Source organism: Pimephales promelas, chromosome 2 (genome assembly GCF_988280905.1).
Source record: "Pimephales promelas chromosome 2, fPimPro1.hap1.1, whole genome shotgun sequence".
NCBI classification, from domain to species: domain Eukaryota; kingdom Metazoa; phylum Chordata; class Actinopteri; order Cypriniformes; family Leuciscidae; genus Pimephales; species Pimephales promelas.
The window spans coordinates 28,663,217-28,687,341 of record NC_142770.1 but is presented as its reverse complement, the minus strand read 5'-3'; the positions used below and the strand labels follow the sequence as shown (position 1 = coordinate 28,687,341).

General features: G+C 51.1%; 27 non-coding genes across 27 annotated transcripts; all 27 read right to left on the bottom strand.

Moving 5' to 3' along the window:
- Window positions 1-264: 264 nt before the first annotated feature.
- LOC148996689 (U2 spliceosomal RNA) lies at window positions 265-455 on the bottom strand. Its single transcript, XR_016149046.1, has one exon. It is a non-coding gene; the product is annotated as a U2 spliceosomal RNA (small nuclear RNA).
- A 1,110-nt stretch (window positions 456-1,565) lies between these two features.
- Window positions 1,566-1,730, bottom strand: LOC148996688 (U1 spliceosomal RNA). Its single transcript, XR_016150440.1, has one exon. It is a non-coding gene; the product is annotated as a U1 spliceosomal RNA (small nuclear RNA).
- A 339-nt stretch (window positions 1,731-2,069) lies between these two features.
- On the bottom strand, window positions 2,070-2,260 carry LOC148996687 (U2 spliceosomal RNA). The gene has a single exon (XR_016149045.1). It is a non-coding gene; the product is annotated as a U2 spliceosomal RNA (small nuclear RNA).
- Window positions 2,261-3,370: 1,110 nt separating this feature from the next.
- Window positions 3,371-3,535, bottom strand: LOC148996686 (U1 spliceosomal RNA). Its single transcript, XR_016150439.1, has one exon. It is a non-coding gene; the product is annotated as a U1 spliceosomal RNA (small nuclear RNA).
- A 339-nt stretch (window positions 3,536-3,874) lies between these two features.
- On the bottom strand, window positions 3,875-4,065 carry LOC148996685 (U2 spliceosomal RNA). Its single transcript, XR_016149044.1, has one exon. It is a non-coding gene; the product is annotated as a U2 spliceosomal RNA (small nuclear RNA).
- A 1,110-nt stretch (window positions 4,066-5,175) lies between these two features.
- Window positions 5,176-5,340, bottom strand: LOC148996684 (U1 spliceosomal RNA). Its single transcript, XR_016150438.1, has one exon. It is a non-coding gene; the product is annotated as a U1 spliceosomal RNA (small nuclear RNA).
- A 339-nt stretch (window positions 5,341-5,679) lies between these two features.
- LOC148996683 (U2 spliceosomal RNA) lies at window positions 5,680-5,870 on the bottom strand. Its single transcript, XR_016149041.1, has one exon. It is a non-coding gene; the product is annotated as a U2 spliceosomal RNA (small nuclear RNA).
- A 1,110-nt stretch (window positions 5,871-6,980) lies between these two features.
- Window positions 6,981-7,145, bottom strand: LOC148996682 (U1 spliceosomal RNA). The gene has a single exon (XR_016150437.1). It is a non-coding gene; the product is annotated as a U1 spliceosomal RNA (small nuclear RNA).
- Window positions 7,146-7,484: 339 nt separating this feature from the next.
- LOC148996681 (U2 spliceosomal RNA) lies at window positions 7,485-7,675 on the bottom strand. The gene has a single exon (XR_016149030.1). It is a non-coding gene; the product is annotated as a U2 spliceosomal RNA (small nuclear RNA).
- Window positions 7,676-8,785: 1,110 nt separating this feature from the next.
- Window positions 8,786-8,950, bottom strand: LOC148996680 (U1 spliceosomal RNA). Its single transcript, XR_016150436.1, has one exon. It is a non-coding gene; the product is annotated as a U1 spliceosomal RNA (small nuclear RNA).
- A 339-nt stretch (window positions 8,951-9,289) lies between these two features.
- Window positions 9,290-9,480, bottom strand: LOC148996679 (U2 spliceosomal RNA). The gene has a single exon (XR_016149020.1). It is a non-coding gene; the product is annotated as a U2 spliceosomal RNA (small nuclear RNA).
- Window positions 9,481-10,590: 1,110 nt separating this feature from the next.
- LOC148996678 (U1 spliceosomal RNA) lies at window positions 10,591-10,755 on the bottom strand. Its single transcript, XR_016150435.1, has one exon. It is a non-coding gene; the product is annotated as a U1 spliceosomal RNA (small nuclear RNA).
- A 339-nt stretch (window positions 10,756-11,094) lies between these two features.
- Window positions 11,095-11,285, bottom strand: LOC148996677 (U2 spliceosomal RNA). Its single transcript, XR_016148998.1, has one exon. It is a non-coding gene; the product is annotated as a U2 spliceosomal RNA (small nuclear RNA).
- A 1,110-nt stretch (window positions 11,286-12,395) lies between these two features.
- On the bottom strand, window positions 12,396-12,560 carry LOC148996676 (U1 spliceosomal RNA). Its single transcript, XR_016150433.1, has one exon. It is a non-coding gene; the product is annotated as a U1 spliceosomal RNA (small nuclear RNA).
- A 339-nt stretch (window positions 12,561-12,899) lies between these two features.
- Window positions 12,900-13,090, bottom strand: LOC148996675 (U2 spliceosomal RNA). The gene has a single exon (XR_016148987.1). It is a non-coding gene; the product is annotated as a U2 spliceosomal RNA (small nuclear RNA).
- A 1,113-nt stretch (window positions 13,091-14,203) lies between these two features.
- Window positions 14,204-14,368, bottom strand: LOC148996674 (U1 spliceosomal RNA). Its single transcript, XR_016150432.1, has one exon. It is a non-coding gene; the product is annotated as a U1 spliceosomal RNA (small nuclear RNA).
- A 339-nt stretch (window positions 14,369-14,707) lies between these two features.
- LOC148996673 (U2 spliceosomal RNA) lies at window positions 14,708-14,898 on the bottom strand. Its single transcript, XR_016148976.1, has one exon. It is a non-coding gene; the product is annotated as a U2 spliceosomal RNA (small nuclear RNA).
- Window positions 14,899-16,008: 1,110 nt separating this feature from the next.
- On the bottom strand, window positions 16,009-16,173 carry LOC148996672 (U1 spliceosomal RNA). Its single transcript, XR_016147681.1, has one exon. It is a non-coding gene; the product is annotated as a U1 spliceosomal RNA (small nuclear RNA).
- A 339-nt stretch (window positions 16,174-16,512) lies between these two features.
- LOC148996671 (U2 spliceosomal RNA) lies at window positions 16,513-16,703 on the bottom strand. Its single transcript, XR_016148965.1, has one exon. It is a non-coding gene; the product is annotated as a U2 spliceosomal RNA (small nuclear RNA).
- A 1,110-nt stretch (window positions 16,704-17,813) lies between these two features.
- LOC148996670 (U1 spliceosomal RNA) lies at window positions 17,814-17,978 on the bottom strand. The gene has a single exon (XR_016147679.1). It is a non-coding gene; the product is annotated as a U1 spliceosomal RNA (small nuclear RNA).
- A 339-nt stretch (window positions 17,979-18,317) lies between these two features.
- LOC148996669 (U2 spliceosomal RNA) lies at window positions 18,318-18,508 on the bottom strand. The gene has a single exon (XR_016148954.1). It is a non-coding gene; the product is annotated as a U2 spliceosomal RNA (small nuclear RNA).
- Window positions 18,509-19,618: 1,110 nt separating this feature from the next.
- Window positions 19,619-19,783, bottom strand: LOC148996668 (U1 spliceosomal RNA). Its single transcript, XR_016150431.1, has one exon. It is a non-coding gene; the product is annotated as a U1 spliceosomal RNA (small nuclear RNA).
- Window positions 19,784-20,122: 339 nt separating this feature from the next.
- LOC148996667 (U2 spliceosomal RNA) lies at window positions 20,123-20,313 on the bottom strand. Its single transcript, XR_016148943.1, has one exon. It is a non-coding gene; the product is annotated as a U2 spliceosomal RNA (small nuclear RNA).
- A 1,110-nt stretch (window positions 20,314-21,423) lies between these two features.
- LOC148996666 (U1 spliceosomal RNA) lies at window positions 21,424-21,588 on the bottom strand. The gene has a single exon (XR_016147678.1). It is a non-coding gene; the product is annotated as a U1 spliceosomal RNA (small nuclear RNA).
- Window positions 21,589-21,927: 339 nt separating this feature from the next.
- Window positions 21,928-22,118, bottom strand: LOC148996665 (U2 spliceosomal RNA). Its single transcript, XR_016148932.1, has one exon. It is a non-coding gene; the product is annotated as a U2 spliceosomal RNA (small nuclear RNA).
- Window positions 22,119-23,228: 1,110 nt separating this feature from the next.
- LOC148996664 (U1 spliceosomal RNA) lies at window positions 23,229-23,393 on the bottom strand. Its single transcript, XR_016147676.1, has one exon. It is a non-coding gene; the product is annotated as a U1 spliceosomal RNA (small nuclear RNA).
- Window positions 23,394-23,732: 339 nt separating this feature from the next.
- On the bottom strand, window positions 23,733-23,923 carry LOC148996663 (U2 spliceosomal RNA). Its single transcript, XR_016149344.1, has one exon. It is a non-coding gene; the product is annotated as a U2 spliceosomal RNA (small nuclear RNA).
- Between the last annotated feature and the right edge of the window lie 202 nt (window positions 23,924-24,125).

The following is a 24,125-nucleotide window of genomic DNA, read 5'->3' as shown; positions in this document are numbered from 1 at the left end:
GGGCTTTTTTTTTTTTTTTTTTTTTTTGCACGCTCCGCATCCGGCTCCATGAGCCATAAATGTACATAATGCGCCGTCCCCGAATAGTGGACGGATCAGATGTTAAACTGACAGAGGAACAGGGGTTCCTTTTTGTCTTGTTTTTACACCACAATTCTACCCAGGCTAGTATAGCACATGATCACCTACAACACCCACTCACACTAGCTCCATTATCACCTTCTGCCACACAAGACCACTACATTTCTTTCATTGAACACTTTAGGAGGGTGCACCGTTCCCAGAAGTACTGCAATACCGGGTCGATGCGTGGAGTGGACGGAGCAAGCCCCTATGCCATCTCCCAGGACCAAAAATCAATTTAATATGTGGTGCCCGGGTAGGGCACGTATCAGATATTAAACTGATAAGAACAGATACTACACTTGATCTTAGCCAAAAGGCCGAGAAGCGATGACGCAGCGACGCCGAGGCGGGGGAGCCGGCAAAGGCCACGCCCACCTGGGCCGCGGCGAGAGGGTCTAAGGTCGCCGGCAAACAAGCTCAGCTCAGATTGGTTGACACCGAAAATGGATCACAACAGAGTGCACAGCACGACACTCTGGAGTGCAACCTGGGATTTTGGATCATCAACATTCCGCCTTAAAAGTGAGCGGGCAGACCAAAGCGTCCGTGGTAGAGACTTGAAACTCTGAGGGATGGTAGGACCGGCCCGGTACTACAACCTCACCAAGGCTCGCCCCGATCGGCCCCAAGGTGGCGCTGCAGCGATCAAAAGTACGAAATGGCTCGTAACTCCTCGACCGTCGGTCGCAGACCCAAGTGTCTTACATCACCGGAATCCTTGGCTCGAGCCGAACAAGATGAATGCCTCGGATTGGGTGGTCGCGCTGGCGAGATTTTCGGGTATTTTGGATTTTCTGAAAAACCTACTTTTGCACACTAGTCCTAGGTTTTTTGCCCGATCTGACCCAAACCGGTGCAGAAAGATTCTCTGGAGTCTGACTGCCAACAGGGATCGGGAAACAGTTGGAATTTCCATCCACGTTGGCGACGGTACGCCAAAACGTTGGGGGTGGGCGAGGCGGGCTTTACTTAAACGGCTATAACTCTCCAACGGAATGAGACAATTGCACCCAACTCGGTACACCTGTGTACGGGCTCAGCCCGTGGTCACGTGAAGAGGAATGCGGCGACTGGCCACTTGGTGGCGCTGTAAACAGAAAAAAACACAACATGGGTGGCTGAATATCACGTGACGTTTCACACGTGCACAATGTTTTCATACCACATGATAGAACTCCTCATTCCGAACAACTTTGCCTCCAGGACAACTGCTGTGAACTAAGTCGTCCGTCAAATATTGGAGACTATTTGAAGAATTGAGGAGAAAAAAGAAAACCCTCCTCACACAGACCGGTCCTAGACTGTTTCGTATCTCTCGAGCAACCGCCGCAGTTCAACTCTCTGGACTGCCTCTGGATATTGAAGAAGTGGAGAAAAAAAACAAAACAAAAGAACCTCAAGTGGAGCTTTAACAATCTGCCCTTTTAACCAGTGTTGTCCAGGGGAGAGCGCGAACGCAGTCCCCCACTACCATAAATTATGCAGTCGAGATTCCCACATTTGGGGAATTCGCAGGGGTCAGCACAACCCAGAGTGCAATGGCCGAGCCTCGCCCTGGGTGAACCACCTTCCTGATCATGGTGTCTCCCCTGCCAGGTAAGTATGAATTCCCAGGCCTTCAGTCAGAAGCACCCTGCCCCTCTCCCCAATCCTCACCAGCGGTTTGCCAGTCAAAAAAGGGGCTTTTTTTTTTTTTTTTTTTTTTTGCACGCTCCGCATCCGGCTCCATGAGCCATAAATGTACATAATGCGCCGTCCCCGAATAGTGGACGGATCAGATGTTAAACTGACAGAGGAACAGGGGTTCCTTTTTGTCTTGTTTTTACACCACAATTCTACCCAGGCTAGTATAGCACATGATCACCTACAACACCCACTCACACTAGCTCCATTATCACCTTCTGCCACACAAGACCACTACATTTCTTTCATTGAACACTTTAGGAGGGTGCACCGTTCCCAGAAGTACTGCAATACCGGGTCGATGCGTGGAGTGGACGGAGCAAGCCCCTATGCCATCTCCCAGGACCAAAAATCAATTTAATATGTGGTGCCCGGGTAGGGCACGTATCAGATATTAAACTGATAAGAACAGATACTACACTTGATCTTAGCCAAAAGGCCGAGAAGCGATGACGCAGCGACGCCGAGGCGGGGGAGCCGGCAAAGGCCACGCCCACCTGGGCCGCGGCGAGAGGGTCTAAGGTCGCCGGCAAACAAGCTCAGCTCAGATTGGTTGACACCGAAAATGGATCACAACAGAGTGCACAGCACGACACTCTGGAGTGCAACCTGGGATTTTGGATCATCAACATTCCGCCTTAAAAGTGAGCGGGCAGACCAAAGCGTCCGTGGTAGAGACTTGAAACTCTGAGGGATGGTAGGACCGGCCCGGTACTACAACCTCACCAAGGCTCGCCCCGATCGGCCCCAAGGTGGCGCTGCAGCGATCAAAAGTACGAAATGGCTCGTAACTCCTCGACCGTCGGTCGCAGACCCAAGTGTCTTACATCACCGGAATCCTTGGCTCGAGCCGAACAAGATGCATGCCTCGGATTGGGTGGTCGCGCTGGCGAGATTTTCGGGTATTTTGGATTTTCTGAAAAACCTACTTTTGCACACTAGTCCTAGGTTTTTTGCCCGATCTGACCCAAACCGGTGCAGAAAGATTCTCTGGAGTCTGACTGCCAACAGGGATCGGGAAACAGTTGGAATTTCCATCCACGTTGGCGACGGTACGCCAAAACGTTGGGGGTGGGCGAGGCGGGCTTTACTTAAACGGCTATAACTCTCCAACGGAATGAGACAATTGCACCCAACTCGGTACACCTGTGTACGGGCTCAGCCCGTGGTCACGTGAAGAGGAATGCGGCGACTGGCCACTTGGTGGCGCTGTAAACAGAAAAAAACACAACATGGGTGGCTGAATATCACGTGACGTTTCACACGTGCACAATGTTTTCATACCACATGATAGAACTCCTCATTCCGAACAACTTTGCCTCCAGGACAACTGCTGTGAACTAAGTCGTCCGTCAAATATTGGAGACTATTTGAAGAATTGAGGAGAAAAAAGAAAACCCTCCTCACACAGACCGGTCCTAGACTGTTTCGTATCTCTCGAGCAACCGCCGCAGTTCAACTCTCTGGACTGCCTCTGGATATTGAAGAAGTGGAGAAAAAAAACAAAACAAAAGAACCTCAAGTGGAGCTTTAACAATCTGCCCTTTTAACCAGTGTTGTCCAGGGGAGAGCGCGAACGCAGTCCCCCACTACCATAAATTATGCAGTCGAGATTCCCACATTTGGGGAATTCGCAGGGGTCAGCACAACCCAGAGTGCAATGGCCGAGCCTCGCCCTGGGTGAACCACCTTCCTGATCATGGTGTCTCCCCTGCCAGGTAAGTATGAATTCCCAGGCCTTCAGTCAGAAGCACCCTGCCCCTCTCCCCAATCCTCACCAGCGGTTTGCCAGTCAAAAAAGGGGCTTTTTTTTTTTTTTTTTTTTTTTGCACGCTCCGCATCCGGCTCCATGAGCCATAAATGTACATAATGCGCCGTCCCCGAATAGTGGACGGATCAGATGTTAAACTGACAGAGGAACAGGGGTTCCTTTTTGTCTTGTTTTTACACCACAATTCTACCCAGGCTAGTATAGCACATGATCACCTACAACACCCACTCACACTAGCTCCATTATCACCTTCTGCCACACAAGACCACTACATTTCTTTCATTGAACACTTTAGGAGGGTGCACCGTTCCCAGAAGTACTGCAATACCGGGTCGATGCGTGGAGTGGACGGAGCAAGCCCCTATGCCATCTCCCAGGACCAAAAATCAATTTAATATGTGGTGCCCGGGTAGGGCACGTATCAGATATTAAACTGATAAGAACAGATACTACACTTGATCTTAGCCAAAAGGCCGAGAAGCGATGACGCAGCGACGCCGAGGCGGGGGAGCCGGCAAAGGCCACGCCCACCTGGGCCGCGGCGAGAGGGTCTAAGGTCGCCGGCAAACAAGCTCAGCTCAGATTGGTTGACACCGAAAATGGATCACAACAGAGTGCACAGCACGACACTCTGGAGTGCAACCTGGGATTTTGGATCATCAACATTCCGCCTTAAAAGTGAGCGGGCAGACCAAAGCGTCCGTGGTAGAGACTTGAAACTCTGAGGGATGGTAGGACCGGCCCGGTACTACAACCTCACCAAGGCTCGCCCCGATCGGCCCCAAGGTGGCGCTGCAGCGATCAAAAGTACGAAATGGCTCGTAACTCCTCGACCGTCGGCCGCAGACCCAAGTGTCTTACATCACCGGAATCCTTGGCTCGAGCCGAACAAGATGCATGCCTCGGATTGGGTGGTCGCGCTGGCGAGATTTTCGGGTATTTTGGATTTTCTGAAAAACCTACTTTTGCACACTAGTCCTAGGTTTTTTGCCCGATCTGACCCAAACCGGTGCAGAAAGATTCTCTGGAGTCTGACTGCCAACAGGGATCGGGAAACAGTTGGAATTTCCATCCACGTTGGCGACGGTACGCCAAAACGTTGGGGGTGGGCGAGGCGGGCTTTACTTAAACGGCTATAACTCTCCAACGGAATGAGACAATTGCACCCAACTCGGTACACCTGTGTACGGGCTCAGCCCGTGGTCACGTGAAGAGGAATGCGGCGACTGGCCACTTGGTGGCGCTGTAAACAGAAAAAAACACAACATGGGTGGCTGAATATCACGTGACGTTTCACACGTGCACAATGTTTTCATACCACATGATAGAACTCCTCATTCCGAACAACTTTGCCTCCAGGACAACTGCTGTGAACTAAGTCGTCCGTCAAATATTGGAGACTATTTGAAGAATTGAGGAGAAAAAAGAAAACCCTCCTCACACAGACCGGTCCTAGACTGTTTCGTATCTCTCGAGCAACCGCCGCAGTTCAACTCTCTGGACTGCCTCTGGATATTGAAGAAGTGGAGAAAAAAAACAAAACAAAAGAACCTCAAGTGGAGCTTTAACAATCTGCCCTTTTAACCAGTGTTGTCCAGGGGAGAGCGCGAACGCAGTCCCCCACTACCATAAATTATGCAGTCGAGATTCCCACATTTGGGGAATTCGCAGGGGTCAGCACAACCCAGAGTGCAATGGCCGAGCCTCGCCCTGGGTGAACCACCTTCCTGATCATGGTGTCTCCCCTGCCAGGTAAGTATGAATTCCCAGGCCTTCAGTCAGAAGCACCCTGCCCCTCTCCCCAATCCTCACCAGCGGTTTGCCAGTCAAAAAAGGGGCTTTTTTTTTTTTTTTTTTTTTTTGCACGCTCCGCATCCGGCTCCATGAGCCATAAATGTACATAATGCGCCGTCCCCGAATAGTGGACGGATCAGATGTTAAACTGACAGAGGAACAGGGGTTCCTTTTTGTCTTGTTTTTACACCACAATTCTACCCAGGCTAGTATAGCACATGATCACCTACAACACCCACTCACACTAGCTCCATTATCACCTTCTGCCACACAAGACCACTACATTTCTTTCATTGAACACTTTAGGAGGGTGCACCGTTCCCAGAAGTACTGCAATACCGGGTCGATGCGTGGAGTGGACGGAGCAAGCCCCTATGCCATCTCCCAGGACCAAAAATCAATTTAATATGTGGTGCCCGGGTAGGGCACGTATCAGATATTAAACTGATAAGAACAGATACTACACTTGATCTTAGCCAAAAGGCCGAGAAGCGATGACGCAGCGACGCCGAGGCGGGGGAGCCGGCAAAGGCCACGCCCACCTGGGCCGCGGCGAGAGGGTCTAAGGTCGCCGGCAAACAAGCTCAGCTCAGATTGGTTGACACCGAAAATGGATCACAACAGAGTGCACAGCACGACACTCTGGAGTGCAACCTGGGATTTTGGATCATCAACATTCCGCCTTAAAAGTGAGCGGGCAGACCAAAGCGTCCGTGGTAGAGACTTGAAACTCTGAGGGATGGTAGGACCGGCCCGGTACTACAACCTCACCAAGGCTCGCCCCGATCGGCCCCAAGGTGGCGCTGCAGCGATCAAAAGTACGAAATGGCTCGTAACTCCTCGACCGTCGGTCGCAGACCCAAGTGTCTTACATCACCGGAATCCTTGGCTCGAGCCGAACAAGATGCATGCCTCGGATTGGGTGGTCGCGCTGGCGAGATTTTCGGGTATTTTGGATTTTCTGAAAAACCTACTTTTGCACACTAGTCCTAGGTTTTTTGCCCGATCTGACCCAAACCGGTGCAGAAAGATTCTCTGGAGTCTGACTGCCAACAGGGATCGGGAAACAGTTGGAATTTCCATCCACGTTGGCGACGGTACGCCAAAACGTTGGGGGTGGGCGAGGCGGGCTTTACTTAAACGGCTATAACTCTCCAACGGAATGAGACAATTGCACCCAACTCGGTACACCTGTGTACGGGCTCAGCCCGTGGTCACGTGAAGAGGAATGCGGCGACTGGCCACTTGGTGGCGCTGTAAACAGAAAAAAACACAACATGGGTGGCTGAATATCACGTGACGTTTCACACGTGCACAATGTTTTCATACCACATGATAGAACTCCTCATTCCGAACAACTTTGCCTCCAGGACAACTGCTGTGAACTAAGTCGTCCGTCAAATATTGGAGACTATTTGAAGAATTGAGGAGAAAAAAGAAAACCCTCCTCACACAGACCGGTCCTAGACTGTTTCGTATCTCTCGAGCAACCGCCGCAGTTCAACTCTCTGGACTGCCTCTGGATATTGAAGAAGTGGAGAAAAAAAACAAAACAAAAGAACCTCAAGTGGAGCTTTAACAATCTGCCCTTTTAACCAGTGTTGTCCAGGGGAGAGCGCGAACGCAGTCCCCCACTACCATAAATTATGCAGTCGAGATTCCCACATTTGGGGAATTCGCAGGGGTCAGCACAACCCAGAGTGCAATGGCCGAGCCTCGCCCTGGGTGAACCACCTTCCTGATCATGGTGTCTCCCCTGCCAGGTAAGTATGAATTCCCAGGCCTTCAGTCAGAAGCACCCTGCCCCTCTCCCCAATCCTCACCAGCGGTTTGCCAGTCAAAAAAGGGGCTTTTTTTTTTTTTTTTTTTTTTTGCACGCTCCGCATCCGGCTCCATGAGCCATAAATGTACATAATGCGCCGTCCCCGAATAGTGGACGGATCAGATGTTAAACTGACAGAGGAACAGGGGTTCCTTTTTGTCTTGTTTTTACACCACAATTCTACCCAGGCTAGTATAGCACATGATCACCTACAACACCCACTCACACTAGCTCCATTATCACCTTCTGCCACACAAGACCACTACATTTCTTTCATTGAACACTTTAGGAGGGTGCACCGTTCCCAGAAGTACTGCAATACCGGGTCGATGCGTGGAGTGGACGGAGCAAGCCCCTATGCCATCTCCCAGGACCAAAAATCAATTTAATATGTGGTGCCCGGGTAGGGCACGTATCAGATATTAAACTGATAAGAACAGATACTACACTTGATCTTAGCCAAAAGGCCGAGAAGCGATGACGCAGCGACGCCGAGGCGGGGGAGCCGGCAAAGGCCACGCCCACCTGGGCCGCGGCGAGAGGGTCTAAGGTCGCCGGCAAACAAGCTCAGCTCAGATTGGTTGACACCGAAAATGGATCACAACAGAGTGCACAGCACGACACTCTGGAGTGCAACCTGGGATTTTGGATCATCAACATTCCGCCTTAAAAGTGAGCGGGCAGACCAAAGCGTCCGTGGTAGAGACTTGAAACTCTGAGGGATGGTAGGACCGGCCCGGTACTACAACCTCACCAAGGCTCGCCCCGATCGGCCCCAAGGTGGCGCTGCAGCGATCAAAAGTACGAAATGGCTCGTAACTCCTCGACCGTCGGCCGCAGACCCAAGTGTCTTACATCACCGGAATCCTTGGCTCGAGCCGAACAAGATGCATGCCTCGGATTGGGTGGTCGCGCTGGCGAGATTTTCGGGTATTTTGGATTTTCTGAAAAACCTACTTTTGCACACTAGTCCTAGGTTTTTTGCCCGATCTGACCCAAACCGGTGCAGAAAGATTCTCTGGAGTCTGACTGCCAACAGGGATCGGGAAACAGTTGGAATTTCCATCCACGTTGGCGACGGTACGCCAAAACGTTGGGGGTGGGCGAGGCGGGCTTTACTTAAACGGCTATAACTCTCCAACGGAATGAGACAATTGCACCCAACTCGGTACACCTGTGTACGGGCTCAGCCCGTGGTCACGTGAAGAGGAATGCGGCGACTGGCCACTTGGTGGCGCTGTAAACAGAAAAAAACACAACATGGGTGGCTGAATATCACGTGACGTTTCACACGTGCACAATGTTTTCATACCACATGATAGAACTCCTCATTCCGAACAACTTTGCCTCCAGGACAACTGCTGTGAACTAAGTCGTCCGTCAAATATTGGAGACTATTTGAAGAATTGAGGAGAAAAAAGAAAACCCTCCTCACACAGACCGGTCCTAGACTGTTTCGTATCTCTCGAGCAACCGCCGCAGTTCAACTCTCTGGACTGCCTCTGGATATTGAAGAAGTGGAGAAAAAAAACAAAACAAAAGAACCTCAAGTGGAGCTTTAACAATCTGCCCTTTTAACCAGTGTTGTCCAGGGGAGAGCGCGAACGCAGTCCCCCACTACCATAAATTATGCAGTCGAGATTCCCACATTTGGGGAATTCGCAGGGGTCAGCACAACCCAGAGTGCAATGGCCGAGCCTCGCCCTGGGTGAACCACCTTCCTGATCATGGTGTCTCCCCTGCCAGGTAAGTATGAATTCCCAGGCCTTCAGTCAGAAGCACCCTGCCCCTCTCCCCAATCCTCACCAGCGGTTTGCCAGTCAAAAAAGGGGCTTTTTTTTTTTTTTTTTTTTTTTGCACGCTCCGCATCCGGCTCCATGAGCCATAAATGTACATAATGCGCCGTCCCCGAATAGTGGACGGATCAGATGTTAAACTGACAGAGGAACAGGGGTTCCTTTTTGTCTTGTTTTTACACCACAATTCTACCCAGGCTAGTATAGCACATGATCACCTACAACACCCACTCACACTAGCTCCATTATCACCTTCTGCCACACAAGACCACTACATTTCTTTCATTGAACACTTTAGGAGGGTGCACCGTTCCCAGAAGTACTGCAATACCGGGTCGATGCGTGGAGTGGACGGAGCAAGCCCCTATGCCATCTCCCAGGACCAAAAATCAATTTAATATGTGGTGCCCGGGTAGGGCACGTATCAGATATTAAACTGATAAGAACAGATACTACACTTGATCTTAGCCAAAAGGCCGAGAAGCGATGACGCAGCGACGCCGAGGCGGGGGAGCCGGCAAAGGCCACGCCCACCTGGGCCGCGGCGAGAGGGTCTAAGGTCGCCGGCAAACAAGCTCAGCTCAGATTGGTTGACACCGAAAATGGATCACAACAGAGTGCACAGCACGACACTCTGGAGTGCAACCTGGGATTTTGGATCATCAACATTCCGCCTTAAAAGTGAGCGGGCAGACCAAAGCGTCCGTGGTAGAGACTTGAAACTCTGAGGGATGGTAGGACCGGCCCGGTACTACAACCTCACCAAGGCTCGCCCCGATCGGCCCCAAGGTGGCGCTGCAGCGATCAAAAGTACGAAATGGCTCGTAACTCCTCGACCGTCGGTCGCAGACCCAAGTGTCTTACATCACCGGAATCCTTGGCTCGAGCCGAACAAGATGCATGCCTCGGATTGGGTGGTCGCGCTGGCGAGATTTTCGGGTATTTTGGATTTTCTGAAAAACCTACTTTTGCACACTAGTCCTAGGTTTTTTGCCCGATCTGACCCAAACCGGTGCAGAAAGATTCTCTGGAGTCTGACTGCCAACAGGGATCGGGAAACAGTTGGAATTTCCATCCACGTTGGCGACGGTACGCCAAAACGTTGGGGGTGGGCGAGGCGGGCTTTACTTAAACGGCTATAACTCTCCAACGGAATGAGACAATTGCACCCAACTCGGTACACCTGTGTACGGGCTCAGCCCGTGGTCACGTGAAGAGGAATGCGGCGACTGGCCACTTGGTGGCGCTGTAAACAGAAAAAAACACAACATGGGTGGCTGAATATCACGTGACGTTTCACACGTGCACAATGTTTTCATACCACATGATAGAACTCCTCATTCCGAACAACTTTGCCTCCAGGACAACTGCTGTGAACTAAGTCGTCCGTCAAATATTGGAGACTATTTGAAGAATTGAGGAGAAAAAAGAAAACCCTCCTCACACAGACCGGTCCTAGACTGTTTCGTATCTCTCGAGCAACCGCCGCAGTTCAACTCTCTGGACTGCCTCTGGATATTGAAGAAGTGGAGAAAAAAAACAAAACAAAAGAACCTCAAGTGGAGCTTTAACAATCTGCCCTTTTAACCAGTGTTGTCCAGGGGAGAGCGCGAACGCAGTCCCCCACTACCATAAATTATGCAGTCGAGATTCCCACATTTGGGGAATTCGCAGGGGTCAGCACAACCCAGAGTGCAATGGCCGAGCCTCGCCCTGGGTGAACCACCTTCCTGATCATGGTGTCTCCCCTGCCAGGTAAGTATGAATTCCCAGGCCTTCAGTCAGAAGCACCCTGCCCCTCTCCCCAATCCTCACCAGCGGTTTGCCAGTCAAAAAAGGGGCTTTTTTTTTTTTTTTTTTTTTTTGCACGCTCCGCATCCGGCTCCATGAGCCATAAATGTACATAATGCGCCGTCCCCGAATAGTGGACGGATCAGATGTTAAACTGACAGAGGAACAGGGGTTCCTTTTTGTCTTGTTTTTACACCACAATTCTACCCAGGCTAGTATAGCACATGATCACCTACAACACCCACTCACACTAGCTCCATTATCACCTTCTGCCACACAAGACCACTACATTTCTTTCATTGAACACTTTAGGAGGGTGCACCGTTCCCAGAAGTACTGCAATACCGGGTCGATGCGTGGAGTGGACGGAGCAAGCCCCTATGCCATCTCCCAGGACCAAAAATCAATTTAATATGTGGTGCCCGGGTAGGGCACGTATCAGATATTAAACTGATAAGAACAGATACTACACTTGATCTTAGCCAAAAGGCCGAGAAGCGATGACGCAGCGACGCCGAGGCGGGGGAGCCGGCAAAGGCCACGCCCACCTGGGCCGCGGCGAGAGGGTCTAAGGTCGCCGGCAAACAAGCTCAGCTCAGATTGGTTGACACCGAAAATGGATCACAACAGAGTGCACAGCACGACACTCTGGAGTGCAACCTGGGATTTTGGATCATCAACATTCCGCCTTAAAAGTGAGCGGGCAGACCAAAGCGTCCGTGGTAGAGACTTGAAACTCTGAGGGATGGTAGGACCGGCCCGGTACTACAACCTCACCAAGGCTCGCCCCGATCGGCCCCAAGGTGGCGCTGCAGCGATCAAAAGTACGAAATGGCTCGTAACTCCTCGACCGTCGGTCGCAGACCCAAGTGTCTTACATCACCGGAATCCTTGGCTCGAGCCGAACAAGATGAATGCCTCGGATTGGGTGGTCGCGCTGGCGAGATTTTCGGGTATTTTGGATTTTCTGAAAAACCTACTTTTGCACACTAGTCCTAGGTTTTTTGCCCGATCTGACCCAAACCGGTGCAGAAAGATTCTCTGGAGTCTGACTGCCAACAGGGATCGGGAAACAGTTGGAATTTCCATCCACGTTGGCGACGGTACGCCAAAACGTTGGGGGTGGGCGAGGCGGGCTTTACTTAAACGGCTATAACTCTCCAACGGAATGAGACAATTGCACCCAACTCGGTACACCTGTGTACGGGCTCAGCCCGTGGTCACGTGAAGAGGAATGCGGCGACTGGCCACTTGGTGGCGCTGTAAACAGAAAAAAACACAACATGGGTGGCTGAATATCACGTGACGTTTCACACGTGCACAATGTTTTCATACCACATGATAGAACTCCTCATTCCGAACAACTTTGCCTCCAGGACAACTGCTGTGAACTAAGTCGTCCGTCAAATATTGGAGACTATTTGAAGAATTGAGGAGAAAAAAGAAAACCCTCCTCACACAGACCGGTCCTAGACTGTTTCGTATCTCTCGAGCAACCGCCGCAGTTCAACTCTCTGGACTGCCTCTGGATATTGAAGAAGTGGAGAAAAAAAACAAAACAAAAGAACCTCAAGTGGAGCTTTAACAATCTGCCCTTTTAACCAGTGTTGTCCAGGGGAGAGCGCGAACGCAGTCCCCCACTACCATAAATTATGCAGTCGAGATTCCCACATTTGGGGAATTCGCAGGGGTCAGCACAACCCAGAGTGCAATGGCCGAGCCTCGCCCTGGGTGAACCACCTTCCTGATCATGGTGTCTCCCCTGCCAGGTAAGTATGAATTCCCAGGCCTTCAGTCAGAAGCACCCTGCCCCTCTCCCCAATCCTCACCAGCGGTTTGCCAGTCAAAAAAGGGGCTTTTTTTTTTTTTTTTTTTTTTTGCACGCTCCGCATCCGGCTCCATGAGCCATAAATGTACATAATGCGCCGTCCCCGAATAGTGGACGGATCAGATGTTAAACTGACAGAGGAACAGGGGTTCCTTTTTGTCTTGTTTTTACACCACAATTCTACCCAGGCTAGTATAGCACATGATCACCTACAACACCCACTCACACTAGCTCCATTATCACCTTCTGCCACACAAGACCACTACATTTCTTTCATTGAACACTTTAGGAGGGTGCACCGTTCCCAGAAGTACTGCAATACCGGGTCGATGCGTGGAGTGGACGGAGCAAGCCCCTATGCCATCTCCCAGGACCAAAAATCAATTTAATATGTGGTGCCCGGGTAGGGCACGTATCAGATATTAAACTGATAAGAACAGATACTACACTTGATCTTAGCCAAAAGGCCGAGAAGCGATGACGCAGCGACGCCGAGGCGGGGGAGCCGGCAAAGGCCACGCCCACCTGGGCCGCGGCGAGAGGGTCTAAGGTCGCCGGCAAACAAGCTCAGCTCAGATTGGTTGACACCGAAAATGGATCACAACAGAGTGCACAGCACGACACTCTGGAGTGCAACCTGGGATTTTGGATCATCAACATTCCGCCTTAAAAGTGAGCGGGCAGACCAAAGCGTCCGTGGTAGAGACTTGAAACTCTGAGGGATGGTAGGACCGGCCCGGTACTACAACCTCACCAAGGCTCGCCCCGATCGGCCCCAAGGTGGCGCTGCAGCGATCAAAAGTACGAAATGGCTCGTAACTCCTCGACCGTCGGTCGCAGACCCAAGTGTCTTACATCACCGGAATCCTTGGCTCGAGCCGAACAAGATGCATGCCTCGGATTGGGTGGTCGCGCTGGCGAGATTTTCGGGTATTTTGGATTTTCTGAAAAACCTACTTTTGCACACTAGTCCTAGGTTTTTTGCCCGATCTGACCCAAACCGGTGCAGAAAGATTCTCTGGAGTCCGACTGCCAACAGGGATCGGGAAACAGTTGGAATTTCCATCCACGTTGGCGACGGTACGCCAAAACGTTGGGGGTGGGCGAGGCGGGCTTTACTTAAACGGCTATAACTCTCCAACGGAATGAGACAATTGCACCCAACTCGGTACACCTGTGTACGGGCTCAGCCCGTGGTCACGTGAAGAGGAATGCGGCGACTGGCCACTTGGTGGCGCTGTAAACAGAAAAAAACACAACATGGGTGGCTGTATATCACGTGACGTTTCACACGTGCACAATGTTTTCATAGCACATGATAGAACTCCTCATTCCGAACAACTTTGCCTCCAGGACAACTGCTGTGAACCAAGTCGTCCGTCAAATATTGGAGACTATTTGAAGAATTGAGGAGAAAAAAGAAAACCCTCCTCACACAGACCGGTCCTAGACTGTTTCGTATCTCTCGAGCAACCGCCGCAGTTCAACTCTCTGGACTGCCTCTGGATATTGAAGAAGTGGAGAAAAAAAAACAAAAAACAAAAGAACCTCAAGTGGAGCTTTAACAATCTGCCCTTTTAACCAGTGTTGTCCAGGGGAGAGCGCGAACGCAGTCCCCCACTACCATAAATTATGCAGTCGAGATTCCCACATTTGGGGAATTCGCAGGGGTCAGCACAACCCAGAGTGCAATGGCCGAGCCTCGCCCTGGGTGAACCACCTTCCTGATCATGGTGTCTCCCCTGCCAGGTAAGTATGAATTCCCAGGCCTTCAGTCAGAAGCACCCTGCCCCTCTCCCCAATCCTCACCAGCGGTTTGCCAGTCAAAAAAGGGGCTTTTTTTTTTTTTTTTTTTTTTTGCACGCTCCGCATCCGGCTCCATGAGCCATAAATGTACATAATGCGCCGTCCCCGAATAGTGGACGGATCAGATGTTAAACTGACAGAGGAACAGGGGTTCCTTTTTGTCTTGTTTTTACACCACAATTCTACCCAGGCTAGTATAGCACATGATCACCTACAACACCCACTCACACTAGCTCCATTATCACCTTCTGCCACACAAGACCACTACATTTCTTTCATTGAACACTTTAGGAGGGTGCACCGTTCCCAGAAGTACTGCAATACCGGGTCGATGCGTGGAGTGGACGGAGCAAGCCCCTATGCCATCTCCCAGGACCAAAAATCAATTTAATATGTGGTGCCCGGGTAGGGCACGTATCAGATATTAAACTGATAAGAACAGATACTACACTTGATCTTAGCCAAAAGGCCGAGAAGCGATGACGCAGCGACGCCGAGGCGGGGGAGCCGGCAAAGGCCACGCCCACCTGGGCCGCGGCGAGAGGGTCTAAGGTCGCCGGCAAACAAGCTCAGCTCAGATTGGTTGACACCGAAAATGGATCACAACAGAGTGCACAGCACGACACTCTGGAGTGCAACCTGGGATTTTGGATCATCAACATTCCGCCTTAAAAGTGAGCGGGCAGACCAAAGCGTCCGTGGTAGAGACTTGAAACTCTGAGGGATGGTAGGACCGGCCCGGTACTACAACCTCACCAAGGCTCGCCCCGATCGGCCCCAAGGTGGCGCTGCAGCGATCAAAAGTACGAAATGGCTCGTAACTCCTCGACCGTCGGTCGCAGACCCAAGTGTCTTACATCACCGGAATCCTTGGCTCGAGCCGAACAAGATGCATGCCTCGGATTGGGTGGTCGCGCTGGCGAGATTTTCGGGTATTTTGGATTTTCTGAAAAACCTACTTTTGCACACTAGTCCTAGGTTTTTTGCCCGATCTGACCCAAACCGGTGCAGAAAGATTCTCTGGAGTCTGACTGCCAACAGGGATCGGGAAACAGTTGGAATTTCCATCCACGTTGGCGACGGTACGCCAAAACGTTGGGGGTGGGCGAGGCGGGCTTTACTTAAACGGCTATAACTCTCCAACGGAATGAGACAATTGCACCCAACTCGGTACACCTGTGTACGGGCTCAGCCCGTGGTCACGTGAAGAGGAATGCGGCGACTGGCCACTTGGTGGCGCTGTAAACAGAAAAAAACACAACATGGGTGGCTGAATATCACGTGACGTTTCACACGTGCACAATGTTTTCATACCACATGATAGAACTCCTCATTCCGAACAACTTTGCCTCCAGGACAACTGCTGTGAACTAAGTCGTCCGTCAAATATTGGAGACTATTTGAAGAATTGAGGAGAAAAAAGAAAACCCTCCTCACACAGACCGGTCCTAGACTGTTTCGTATCTCTCGAGCAACCGCCGCAGTTCAACTCTCTGGACTGCCTCTGGATATTGAAGAAGTGGAGAAAAAAAACAAAACAAAAGAACCTCAAGTGGAGCTTTAACAATCTGCCCTTTTAACCAGTGTTGTCCAGGGGAGAGCGCGAACGCAGTCCCCCACTACCATAAATTATGCAGTCGAGATTCCCACATTTGGGGAATTCGCAGGGGTCAGCACAACCCAGAGTGCAATGGCCGAGCCTCGCCCTGGGTGAACCACCTTCCCGATCATGGTGTCTCCCCTGCCAGGTAAGTATGAATTCCCAGGCCTTCAGTCAGAAGCACCCTGCCCCTCTCCCCAATCCTCACCAGCGGTTTGCCAGTCAAAAAAGGGGCTTTTTTTTTTTTTTTTTTTTTTTGCACGCTCCGCATCCGGCTCCATGAGCCATAAATGTACATAATGCGCCGTCCCCGAATAGTGGACGGATCAGATGTTAAACTGACAGAGGAACAGGGGTTCCTTTTTGTCTTGTTTTTACACCACAATTCTACCCAGGCTAGTATAGCACATGATCACCTACAACACCCACTCACACTAGCTCCATTATCACCTTCTGCCACACAAGACCACTACATTTCTTTCATTGAACACTTTAGGAGGGTGCACCGTTCCCAGAAGTACTGCAATACCGGGTCGATGCGTGGAGTGGACGGAGCAAGCCCCTATGCCATCTCCCAGGACCAAAAATCAATTTAATATGTGGTGCCCGGGTAGGGCACGTATCAGATATTAAACTGATAAGAACAGATACTACACTTGATCTTAGCCAAAAGGCCGAGAAGCGATGACGCAGCGACGCCGAGGCGGGGGAGCCGGCAAAGGCCACGCCCACCTGGGCCGCGGCGAGAGGGTCTAAGGTCGCCGGCAAACAAGCTCAGCTCAGATTGGTTGACACCGAAAATGGATCACAACAGAGTGCACAGCACGACACTCTGGAGTGCAACCTGGGATTTTGGATCATCAACATTCCGCCTTAAAAGTGAGCGGGCAGACCAAAGCGTCCGTGGTAGAGACTTGAAACTCTGAGGGATGGTAGGACCGGCCCGGTACTACAACCTCACCAAGGCTCGCCCCGATCGGCCCCAAGGTGGCGCTGCAGCGATCAAAAGTACGAAATGGCTCGTAACTCCTCGACCGTCGGTCGCAGACCCAAGTGTCTTACATCACCGGAATCCTTGGCTCGAGCCGAACAAGATGCATGCCTCGGATTGGGTGGTCGCGCTGGCGAGATTTTCGGGTATTTTGGATTTTCTGAAAAACCTACTTTTGCACACTAGTCCTAGGTTTTTTGCCCGATCTGACCCAAACCGGTGCAGAAAGATTCTCTGGAGTCTGACTGCCAACAGGGATCGGGAAACAGTTGGAATTTCCATCCACGTTGGCGACGGTACGCCAAAACGTTGGGGGTGGGCGAGGCGGGCTTTACTTAAACGGCTATAACTCTCCAACGGAATGAGACAATTGCACCCAACTCGGTACACCTGTGTACGGGCTCAGCCCGTGGTCACGTGAAGAGGAATGCGGCGACTGGCCACTTGGTGGCGCTGTAAACAGAAAAAAACACAACATGGGTGGCTGAATATCACGTGACGTTTCACACGTGCACAATGTTTTCATACCACATGATAGAACTCCTCATTCCGAACAACTTTGCCTCCAGGACAACTGCTGTGAACTAAGTCGTCCGTCAAATATTGGAGACTATTTGAAGAATTGAGGAGAAAAAAGAAAACCCTCCTCACACAGACCGGTCCTAGACTGTTTCGTATCTCTCGAGCAACCGCCGCAGTTCAACTCTCTGGACTGCCTCTGGATATTGAAGAAGTGGAGAAAAAAAACAAAACAAAAGAACCTCAAGTGGAGCTTTAACAATCTGCCCTTTTAACCAGTGTTGTCCAGGGGAGAGCGCGAACGCAGTCCCCCACTACCATAAATTATGCAGTCGAGATTCCCACATTTGGGGAATTCGCAGGGGTCAGCACAACCCAGAGTGCAATGGCCGAGCCTCGCCCTGGGTGAACCACCTTCCCGATCATGGTGTCTCCCCTGCCAGGTAAGTATGAATTCCCAGGCCTTCAGTCAGAAGCACCCTGCCCCTCTCCCCAATCCTCACCAGCGGTTTGCCAGTCAAAAAAGGGGCTTTTTTTTTTTTTTTTTTTTTTTGCACGCTCCGCATCCGGCTCCATGAGCCATAAATGTACATAATGCGCCGTCCCCGAATAGTGGACGGATCAGATGTTAAACTGACAGAGGAACAGGGGTTCCTTTTTGTCTTGTTTTTACACCACAATTCTACCCAGGCTAGTATAGCACATGATCACCTACAACACCCACTCACACTAGCTCCATTATCACCTTCTGCCACACAAGACCACTACATTTCTTTCATTGAACACTTTAGGAGGGTGCACCGTTCCCAGAAGTACTGCAATACCGGGTCGATGCGTGGAGTGGACGGAGCAAGCCCCTATGCCATCTCCCAGGACCAAAAATCAATTTAATATGTGGTGCCCGGGTAGGGCACGTATCAGATATTAAACTGATAAGAACAGATACTACACTTGATCTTAGCCAAAAGGCCGAGAAGCGATGACGCAGCGACGCCGAGGCGGGGGAGCCGGCAAAGGCCACGCCCACCTGGGCCGCGGCGAGAGGGTCTAAGGTCGCCGGCAAACAAGCTCAGCTCAGATTGGTTGACACCGAAAATGGATCACAACAGAGTGCACAGCACGACACTCTGGAGTGCAACCTGGGATTTTGGATCATCAACATTCCGCCTTAAAAGTGAGCGGGCAGACCAAAGCGTCCGTGGTAGAGACTTGAAACTCTGAGGGATGGTAGGACCGGCCCGGTACTACAACCTCACCAAGGCTCGCCCCGATCGGCCCCAAGGTGGCGCTGCAGCGATCAAAAGTACGAAATGGCTCGTAACTCCTCGACCGTCGGTCGCAGACCCAAGTGTCTTACATCACCGGAATCCTTGGCTCGAGCCGAACAAGATGAATGCCTCGGATTGGGTGGTCGCGCTGGCGAGATTTTCGGGTATTTTGGATTTTCTGAAAAACCTACTTTTGCACACTAGTCCTAGGTTTTTTGCCCGATCTGACCCAAACCGGTGCAGAAAGATTCTCTGGAGTCTGACTGCCAACAGGGATCGGGAAACAGTTGGAATTTCCATCCACGTTGGCGACGGTACGCCAAAACGTTGGGGGTGGGCGAGGCGGGCTTTACTTAAACGGCTATAACTCTCCAACGGAATGAGACAATTGCACCCAACTCGGTACACCTGTGTACGGGCTCAGCCCGTGGTCACGTGAAGAGGAATGCGGCGACTGGCCACTTGGTGGCGCTGTAAACAGAAAAAAACACAACATGGGTGGCTGAATATCACGTGACGTTTCACACGTGCACAATGTTTTCATACCACATGATAGAACTCCTCATTCCGAACAACTTTGCCTCCAGGACAACTGCTGTGAACTAAGTCGTCCGTCAAATATTGGAGACTATTTGAAGAATTGAGGAGAAAAAAGAAAACCCTCCTCACACAGACCGGTCCTAGACTGTTTCGTATCTCTCGAGCAACCGCCGCAGTTCAACTCTCTGGACTGCCTCTGGATATTGAAGAAGTGGAGAAAAAAAACAAAACAAAAGAACCTCAAGTGGAGCTTTAACAATCTGCCCTTTTAACCAGTGTTGTCCAGGGGAGAGCGCGAACGCAGTCCCCCACTACCATAAATTATGCAGTCGAGATTCCCACATTTGGGGAATTCGCAGGGGTCAGCACAACCCAGAGTGCAATGGCCGAGCCTCGCCCTGGGTGAACCACCTTCCTGATCATGGTGTCTCCCCTGCCAGGTAAGTATGAATTCCCAGGCCTTCAGTCAGAAGCACCCTGCCCCTCTCCCCAATCCTCACCAGCGGTTTGCCAGTCAAAAAAGGGGCTTTTTTTTTTTTTTTTTTTTTTTGCACGCTCCGCATCCGGCTCCATGAGCCATAAATGTACATAATGCGCCGTCCCCGAATAGTGGACGGATCAGATGTTAAACTGACAGAGGAACAGGGGTTCCTTTTTGTCTTGTTTTTACACCACAATTCTACCCAGGCTAGTATAGCACATGATCACCTACAACACCCACTCACACTAGCTCCATTATCACCTTCTGCCACACAAGACCACTACATTTCTTTCATTGAACACTTTAGGAGGGTGCACCGTTCCCAGAAGTACTGCAATACCGGGTCGATGCGTGGAGTGGACGGAGCAAGCCCCTATGCCATCTCCCAGGACCAAAAATCAATTTAATATGTGGTGCCCGGGTAGGGCACGTATCAGATATTAAACTGATAAGAACAGATACTACACTTGATCTTAGCCAAAAGGCCGAGAAGCGATGACGCAGCGACGCCGAGGCGGGGGAGCCGGCAAAGGCCACGCCCACCTGGGCCGCGGCGAGAGGGTCTAAGGTCGCCGGCAAACAAGCTCAGCTCAGATTGGTTGACACCGAAAATGGATCACAACAGAGTGCACAGCACGACACTCTGGAGTGCAACCTGGGATTTTGGATCATCAACATTCCGCCTTAAAAGTGAGCGGGCAGACCAAAGCGTCCGTGGTAGAGACTTGAAACTCTGAGGGATGGTAGGACCGGCCCGGTACTACAACCTCACCAAGGCTCGCCCCGATCGGCCCCAAGGTGGCGCTGCAGCGATCAAAAGTACGAAATGGCTCGTAACTCCTCGACCGTCGGTCGCAGACCCAAGTGTCTTACATCACCGGAATCCTTGGCTCGAGCCGAACAAGATGCATGCCTCGGATTGGGTGGTCGCGCTGGCGAGATTTTCGGGTATTTTGGATTTTCTGAAAAACCTACTTTTGCACACTAGTCCTAGGTTTTTTGCCCGATCTGACCCAAACCGGTGCAGAAAGATTCTCTGGAGTCTGACTGCCAACAGGGATCGGGAAACAGTTGGAATTTCCATCCACGTTGGCGACGGTACGCCAAAACGTTGGGGGTGGGCGAGGCGGGCTTTACTTAAACGGCTATAACTCTCCAACGGAATGAGACAATTGCACCCAACTCGGTACACCTGTGTACGGGCTCAGCCCGTGGTCACGTGAAGAGGAATGCGGCGACTGGCCACTTGGTGGCGCTGTAAACAGAAAAAAACACAACATGGGTGGCTGAATATCACGTGACGTTTCACACGTGCACAATGTTTTCATACCACATGATAGAACTCCTCATTCCGAACAACTTTGCCTCCAGGACAACTGCTGTGAACTAAGTCGTCCGTCAAATATTGGAGACTATTTGAAGAATTGAGGAGAAAAAAGAAAACCCTCCTCACACAGACCGGTCCTAGACTGTTTCGTATCTCTCGAGCAACCGCCGCAGTTCAACTCTCTGGACTGCCTCTGGATATTGAAGAAGTGGAGAAAAAAAACAAAACAAAAGAACCTCAAGTGGAGCTTTAACAATCTGCCCTTTTAACCAGTGTTGTCCAGGGGAGAGCGCGAACGCAGTCCCCCACTACCATAAATTATGCAGTCGAGATTCCCACATTTGGGGAATTCGCAGGGGTCAGCACAACCCAGAGTGCAATGGCCGAGCCTCGCCCTGGGTGAACCACCTTCCCGATCATGGTGTCTCCCCTGCCAGGTAAGTATGAATTCCCAGGCCTTCAGTCAGAAGCACCCTGCCCCTCTCCCCAATCCTCACCAGCGGTTTGCCAGTCAAAAAAGGGGCTTTTTTTTTTTTTTTTTTTTTTTGCACGCTCCGCATCCGGCTCCATGAGCCATAAATGTACATAATGCGCCGTCCCCGAATAGTGGACGGATCAGATGTTAAACTGACAGAGGAACAGGGGTTCCTTTTTGTCTTGTTTTTACACCACAATTCTACCCAGGCTAGTATAGCACATGATCACCTACAACACCCACTCACACTAGCTCCATTATCACCTTCTGCCACACAAGACCACTACATTTCTTTCATTGAACACTTTAGGAGGGTGCACCGTTCCCAGAAGTACTGCAATACCGGGTCGATGCGTGGAGTGGACGGAGCAAGCCCCTATGCCATCTCCCAGGACCAAAAATCAATTTAATATGTGGTGCCCGGGTAGGGCACGTATCAGATATTAAACTGATAAGAACAGATACTACACTTGATCTTAGCCAAAAGGCCGAGAAGCGATGACGCAGCGACGCCGAGGCGGGGGAGCCGGCAAAGGCCACGCCCACCTGGGCCGCGGCGAGAGGGTCTAAGGTCGCCGGCAAACAAGCTCAGCTCAGATTGGTTGACACCGAAAATGGATCACAACAGAGTGCACAGCACGACACTCTGGAGTGCAACCTGGGATTTTGGATCATCAACATTCCGCCTTAAAAGTGAGCGGGCAGACCAAAGCGTCCGTGGTAGAGACTTGAAACTCTGAGGGATGGTAGGACCGGCCCGGTACTACAACCTCACCAAGGCTCGCCCCGATCGGCCCCAAGGTGGCGCTGCAGCGATCAAAAGTACGAAATGGCTCGTAACTCCTCGACCGTCGGTCGCAGACCCAAGTGTCTTACATCACCGGAATCCTTGGCTCGAGCCGAACAAGATGCATGCCTCGGATTGGGTGGTCGCGCTGGCGAGATTTTCGGGTATTTTGGATTTTCTGAAAAACCTACTTTTGCACACTAGTCCTAGGTTTTTTGCCCGATCTGACCCAAACCGGTGCAGAAAGATTCTCTGGAGTCTGACTGCCAACAGGGATCGGGAAACAGTTGGAATTTCCATCCACGTTGGCGACGGTACGCCAAAACGTTGGGGGTGGGCGAGGCGGGCTTTACTTAAACGGCTATAACTCTCCAACGGAATGAGACAATTGCACCCAACTCGGTACACCTGTGTACGGGCTCAGCCCGTGGTCACGTGAAGAGGAATGCGGCGACTGGCCACTTGGTGGCGCTGTAAACAGAAAAAAACACAACATGGGTGGCTGAATATCACGTGACGTTTCACACGTGCACAATGTTTTCATACCACATGATAGAACTCCTCATTCCGAACAACTTTGCCTCCAGGACAACTGCTGTGAACTAAGTCGTCCGTCAAATATTGGAGACTATTTGAAGAATTGAGGAGAAAAAAGAAAACCCTCCTCACACAGACCGGTCCTAGACTGTTTCGTATCTCTCGAGCAACCGCCGCAGTTCAACTCTCTGGACTGCCTCTGGATATTGAAGAAGTGGAGAAAAAAAACAAAACAAAAGAACCTCAAGTGGAGCTTTAACAATCTGCCCTTTTAACCAGTGTTGTCCAGGGGAGAGCGCGAACGCAGTCCCCCACTACCATAAATTATGCAGTCGAGATTCCCACATTTGGGGAATTCGCAGGGGTCAGCACAACCCAGAGTGCAATGGCCGAGCCTCGCCCTGGGTGAACCACCTTCCCGATCATGGTGTCTCCCCTGCCAGGTAAGTATGAATTCCCAGGCCTTCAGTCAGAAGCACCCTGCCCCTCTCCCCAATCCTCACCAGCGGTTTGCCAGTCAAAAAAGGGGCTTTTTTTTTTTTTTTTTTTTTTTGCACGCTCCGCATCCGGCTCCATGAGCCATAAATGTACATAATGCGCCGTCCCCGAATAGTGGACGGATCAGATGTTAAACTGACAGAGGAACAGGGGTTCCTTTTTGTCTTGTTTTTACACCACAATTCTACCCAGGCTAGTATAGCACATGATCACCTACAACACCCACTCACACTAGCTCCATTATCACCTTCTGCCACACAAGACCACTACATTTCTTTCATTGAACACTTTAGGAGGGTGCACCGTTCCCAGAAGTACTGCAATACCGGGTCGATGCGTGGAGTGGACGGAGCAAGCCCCTATGCCATCTCCCAGGACCAAAAATCAATTTAATATGTGGTGCCCGGGTAGGGCACGTATCAGATATTAAACTGATAAGAACAGATACTACACTTGATCTTAGCCAAAAGGCAGAGAAGCGATGACGCAGCGACGCCGAGGCGGGGGAGCCGGCAAAGGCCACGCCCACCTGGGCCGCGGCGAGAGGGTCTAAGGTCGCCGGCAAACAAGCTCAGCTCAGATTGGTTGACACCGAAAATGGATCACAACAGAGTGCACAGCACGACACTCTGGAGTGCAACCTGGGATTTTGGATCATCAACATTCCGCCTTAAAAGTGAGCGGG